Below are 6,000 nucleotides of genomic sequence, written 5' to 3'. Positions count from 1 at the left end.
ACATGGGAGTTCAAGGGGAGAGGGCAGGCACATTTTAACGTCTAAGAAATTAACATTGTTAGTGACTATGACATGACTGAGCGACTTCACTTTCACTTTTCACTTTCACACATTGGAGAAGGAAATGGCAACCCACTTCAGTGTTCTTGCCTGGAGAATCCCGGGGACGGGGGAGCCTGGTGGGCTTCTGTCTATGGGGTCACACAGTCGGACACGACTGAAGTGACTTAGCAGCAGCAGCAGTGACTATGAACTACACTCCAGACTTTAATTGGATCTCACCAGTTTTTCCAGCAATGTCCTCTTTTCTTCCAGGATCCAATCCAGGATACCACATCGCTTTTAGTTGCTGAGCCTCCCACTCTGGTCTGCAGTAGAAGAGACTGATTTTTTTTTTTTTAAACTGGAGTATAATTGCTTTACAATGTTGTGTTAGTTTCTGCTGTACAACAATGTGACTCAGCTATACATATACATAAATCCCCTCTCTCTCTTTGGCCTCTCCCCATTCCCACCCCACCCCTCTAGGCCATCAGAGTAACACGCGGAGCTCCCTAGAGACTGACTTTTTAACCGATGATTTCACATGGAAAACAAGAGCGCTTTTATCATGGCTTGCTTCACTTTCACTTTCACAATTTCACTTTAGAAAATCCCCATGGGCCGTGACTTTTCTCACAGGAGCAGTCCACTTCTTCACCGTGATGCCCCTTCCAGCCTTCAGGCCCCTGGATGCCCCGAAGAGCTCATGCCCATCTCATTCTCCCTTTCCCTCCTTTTTCTTACTGCAGGGATATTTCATTCTGCCCCGCGGCTGCAACCCACCATGCCACACCGTCTTTAAGAATGCCAATGGCCTTTATAATGGGAATTGTAAAACGGCTGAAATTTTAGTTCTACTTCAACTCTCTTCCTGGGGCAGAAACGTTTTGCTCTCAGAGGAATGAATGGGGAGAATCACCAACACAAAATTCCCCCCCAGTTCATCCTCCATTCTTCTTTTCTGCAGTTCACACATCCCTTTAGGGAGCCCTGTGGTCCCAGGGAAGCCAGTTCGAGGGGTGGAAATAAGACCTAAGCTAGACCAGTCAATACATTTCATCTCCTGGCCACAGTTCAGGAGAGGCTTGTCACCAGAGGTGACCAGCCAGAGTGAAACTTGGGACTTTTGCAGGCACCCTGTTTCACAAGTTCTCTGTTTTGCTCAGGGTGGGGTGGGGGTGGAGGGTTGGTATGCATCCTTTGGAGGTGAGAGGCCAGTGGCCATTTCATTATCGCAAGTGATTGTCAAGGAGTTTCATTCAACCTGTTGAGGTAGACAACATGAAGCAATTCTGAGTCTATTTTTCTTCCTAATTACTCCCTTTACTCTTTTTTTTTTTTTTTAACATCATGGATAGAGTTTTTATAACTTTCTGGTCTCATTCAGTTATTTAAACTCGGACCAGCAAAGTTTAAAACTTCAGTCTGCTATTCAGTTCATAGCGATTCTTTTACGCTATCCAGCCTAGAATTGTGACTAGAGGGGCTTGGCATGGGAATGGACCATGACGTGCCAGTGACACACTCGCTCTTTGCTGGCCACTAACTCCTGGGGGTGGGGAGGAAGCTTGACGAGATCTCCTGCCAGCCCGACTTCAACCTGCAGTAGAGAGGGGTCCCTGGTCTTGCTCTGGTTCCTTCTGGCCTTGGTGGCCTCTGTGATACGGTGGTCTCCACAGAGGGGATGTGTGTGGTTTCTTGGGTGCTGTTTAGCTCTACATTGGCCCTCTCTTTGCCAAGGGTCCCCACAGATAGGGGTCACCTGGCCTCCCTTTGTCCCTACCATTGGTCAGTCCCCAGCCCGTCCCTCGGATCAGGGGTCCTACTGCTTGGCCTTGTGCCTGCTGATTGGCCGTCTGGTTCCTGTACCTCCTCTGACCCTCACACTCTTTCATAAGGAGCCATGGGAAGTATGAGGAACTGGGAGGGGTGGCCCTGTTTTCCTCCACCATATCCTGGTTTTGACAAGCTTGCTGACACAGGCCCTTCCATGAGCTTCTTATCTCCAGAATGCTCTAATCCACTCTCTGTGTTCACAAACAACCCCTGTCTCGTGGGAACACAGCCCAGGTCCTCCCTGCCCAGAGCCCGGCTTTCTCCCTACACTTTATTCAGGCAGCAGCACCAGCATGAGCCTGCAGGGTTCTAGCTCAGAGAGAGTATCGAGAGGGAGAACCCCCTCTCCCCCTGTGCAGGCTCCCCAGTCTCTTCAAGGAAGCTCTTGGATGTCTCTATTCTCCCTCCTCTGCCTTCCATATACACTTGCTTAGCTTTGATGGGGAAGAGAAATCTGGGAGATTTAGACCCTCTATTGGTTGAAATGTGGAAGAATTAGCATTTAAAGGGGACTGGAAAGCCGCAGTGGAATTTTCAGCCAGGATCTTCTCTCTCACGTCAGAGATGAGCCCTATGCCCACACCTTTGATCCCTGCCTTTCTCTAACACTGAGTAGGCCCCTGCCTGCCTTGGCTCTGAGCTCTCCATCTCCTATAAAGGGGAAAAATGACGTATTTAGCTGAACTAGCTCAGAGGTACATCTACCACAAGGTGGCTTTCCTGATCACAGTGAAAATAAGTCCTGGAGTGTTTCAAATTCATAAGTCCTTGGCATTCATTAGTTTGCCCTTCAATCTGATTACCAAATAGGGGCCAGCAAGTGCCAATCCTCCTGGGTACCAGACTCTCCTCTGAGGAAGAAAGGATGCCCAGGACTTTAGCCTGAGCTCCAGACTGGCTCTGCAAAACTGTCTATTAGTTGCTAGCCTCCTGCCTGCATCAGCCTATGTCTTCTGCCAGGAAAGCAGACTCAGGAGGCTGGGTATATCAACATCCCTTCTGCCTCCCCAGTTGGCACTGGCTCCTCCAGCCAGAACTCTGCTGCTCCTTCTTACTCTCTGAGGACTGCCCAACTCACCTCTCCCACTTCTTCCTCCCACTCAGTTAAGAGGGAGAATTTCAGAGACGGCATCATTTAGGGGCCCAGCAAGGCCCAGATGGTCCACTCAATGGAAAATGGAGGCGGTTTCTTTTAAAAAAAAATTTTTTTTCTTTTTGGCTGCACCGTGCAACGTGTGAAACTTCCCCAACCGGGAACCAGGGATGGAACCCATGCCTCTGCAGTGGAAGCAAGGAGTCTTAACCACTGGACCACCAGGGAAGTCTGAGTACAGGGGAACCTGAAGTGCAATAACCTGGAGCTAGTAGTGACTGAATGGCCTGAATAGCCGAGGTGGGTGAGGAGCAGTTACTGGAACCTGGAATGAGAGAGTCACATAGAGTCAGCCTCTTTGAGAGGAGCAGTGACCTTTAGTTGAGGGACAGAGCCAACACAAGTCACTGCCACAAGAAGGGAGCCAAAGGAGTAAATTACCCTGCCCTCACTCTCCTCCCTTCCTGGGATCTCCATTGGCCAAGCCCAGACTGAAGCCAGAAGCAGGGACTTCTATTAACTAAGTCCACCCAGGTCAGCCTCCTGGGGCAGAGAGCAGAGTGGGGAAGGCTAGGGAATGGAAAATATCCAGCATAGGCAATCCAGCATCTGGGGAGTTTGTGCCTTTCTCAGTAAGGCCTCCCTATTGCTTACACCCATGGTTATCTGTTCTAGCAGGGCCAGATTCTCCAAGTACATCTTGTCCTACAGCTCATGGCTCATAGAACAACTCTTTTCAGTCTTAACGCAACGTGGGGAGCACTTGTCTCCTTTCTGTTGTCTTTAAGATAAACAAATCCTGGCACCTCCCCTTATCACTGCATACCACTTTAAATGGCACTGGTCATTCTTGCATAGAGTTGAAGGCACTGAATTGCAGCTTTGGATCCATGTTTGTTTGGTTCCTACTGCCAGAGCCTCTGCCTTCCTGCCTGCTAAGTCACTTCAGTTGTGTCTGACTCTTTGTGATCCTACGGACCGCAGTCCACCAGGCTCCACTGTCCATGGGATTCTCCAGGCAAGAATACTGAAGTGGGTTGCCATGCACTTTTCCAGTCAGAGCCTAAAACCTCTTAATTTTTGCCAATTCTCTCCTCCTGTCCCACCACCATCCTGTAACATTTCGTTGGGAAGCTCTAACCACAACTCAGCATCCTCCTCTATTGTCCCAGGGGCTAGGCTCCCTGTGAATATCTCTCCTTTCTGGTAGCATGTAGCCTTGACCAGAGGTTTTCAGTGCTTGTCTAGCAGTCAGCTCCAAAGAAGTAGCTCCAGCTCCAGGAAATCCTGTCTCTGAAGCTAAGGCTGAGATGGGAGGGAATAGGGGGCCAAATCAGCCAGGGGTATCTCCCCCAGTCCACCTCGCCCCTTCCTGGAGATACTCTGGCTTCTTAATAAGTCATGTGTCCTTCAAGGTTGGATTAAACAGTCTGGGTTCACACAAGGAAGTTTGGGGGAGGGGGTTTCATAAGGGTACACATCTCCATTTTTCATAGACTGCTATTTTTCCTATTCCCACTTCTGGTATCAGCACGTTGATTTCCTTTGGGAGATTTTCCTGCCTGTGCTCTCAATTCAAGGATTTCTTGTGTGGCTCACCCCATCCTCCTAGCTCCAGGGTTGGAGAAGTAACTCAGAAAGGCCCATGAGACTCAACCCTGGTACTTTCCACAGAATTCAGGATAGTAAGCTTTTTCTAGTAGTGTTGATGATACCCTGATTGTACTTCAGGGCATCATCTTGCCACCTCATGGGGGGACATAAACTGAGAGAGAAGCCAACATAAAAGAAGGCAGAGTGGTGAGACGGAGACAAATTCTTGGAGCCTGGATCTAGCCATTCCTGAAGCTAGCCCTATTCCTGGCTTTCACATTTTTGTGAGCCAATAATTCTACCCTCTCCTTTTATGTTTTTTTCTTTACTTGATTTGATTAACACATTAGAGTTGAACTTCTGTAATTATCAACCCAAAGGATCATGATTAATATACCTTCTGAACAATCCACTTTTTAAAATTGAATTATAGTTAATTTATAAGGTTGTATTAGTTTCAAATGTGTAAAGTGATTCAAAAGAATATATATATTCTTCAGATTCTTTTTCATTATAGGTTATTACAACATATTCGGAGAAGGCAATGGCACCCAACTCCAGTACTCTTGACTGGAGAATCCCATGGACGGAGGAGCCTGGTGGGCTACAGTCCATGGGGTCGCTATGAGTCGGACACGACTGAGCGACTTCACTTTCACTTTTCACTTTGATGCATTGGAGAAGGAAATGGCAACCCATTCCAGTGTTCTTGCCTGGAGAATCCCAGGGACAGGGGAGCCTGGTGTGCTGCCGTCTATGGGGTCGCACAGAGTCGGATACGACTGAAGCGACTTAGCAGCAGCAGCATTACAACATATTGAGTATAGTTCCTTGTGCTATACAGTAATTCCTTCTTGTTTACTGTTTTTAATGTATATATATGTGTATTATATGCATGTATTATATTAATACATGTATTATATTAATTAATATATGCATGTATATGTTAATCCCAAACTCCTAATTTATTTCCTCCCATCCTTTGAGAATCATTTGGACTGCAAGAAAATCAAACCAGTCTATACTAGGAAATCAACTCTAAATATTCACTGTAAGGACTGTTGCTGAAGCTGAAGCCTCAATAATTTGGCTACCTGACATAAAGAGCTGACTTATTGGAAAAGAGCCTGATGATTGCAAAGATTGAAGGCCAAAGGAGAAAGAGGCAACAGAGGATAAGATGATTAGATAGCATCACTTACTCAGTGGACATGAATCTGAGCAAACTCTGGGAGTTAATGGAGGACAGCGCAGCCTGGCATGCTACAGTCCATGAGTCAGACATGACTTAGCAGCTGAACGACAACAACAACACTTGCTGTCCCCTTTGGTAACCATAAGCTTGTTTGCTATGTCTATGAGTCTATTTCTTTCTTGTAAATGAGTTCATCGGTATCATTTTCTTTTTACATTCCACATATAAGCAATATCATATG

This window comes from Moschus berezovskii, chromosome 14, assembly GCF_049115385.1.
Source record: "Moschus berezovskii isolate FMDL1 chromosome 14, NW_MosBer_1.0, whole genome shotgun sequence".
Taxonomy (NCBI): domain Eukaryota; kingdom Metazoa; phylum Chordata; class Mammalia; order Artiodactyla; family Moschidae; genus Moschus; species Moschus berezovskii.
The sequence above is the reverse complement of the archived record's forward strand: the minus strand, read 5'-3'. Positions refer to the sequence as shown.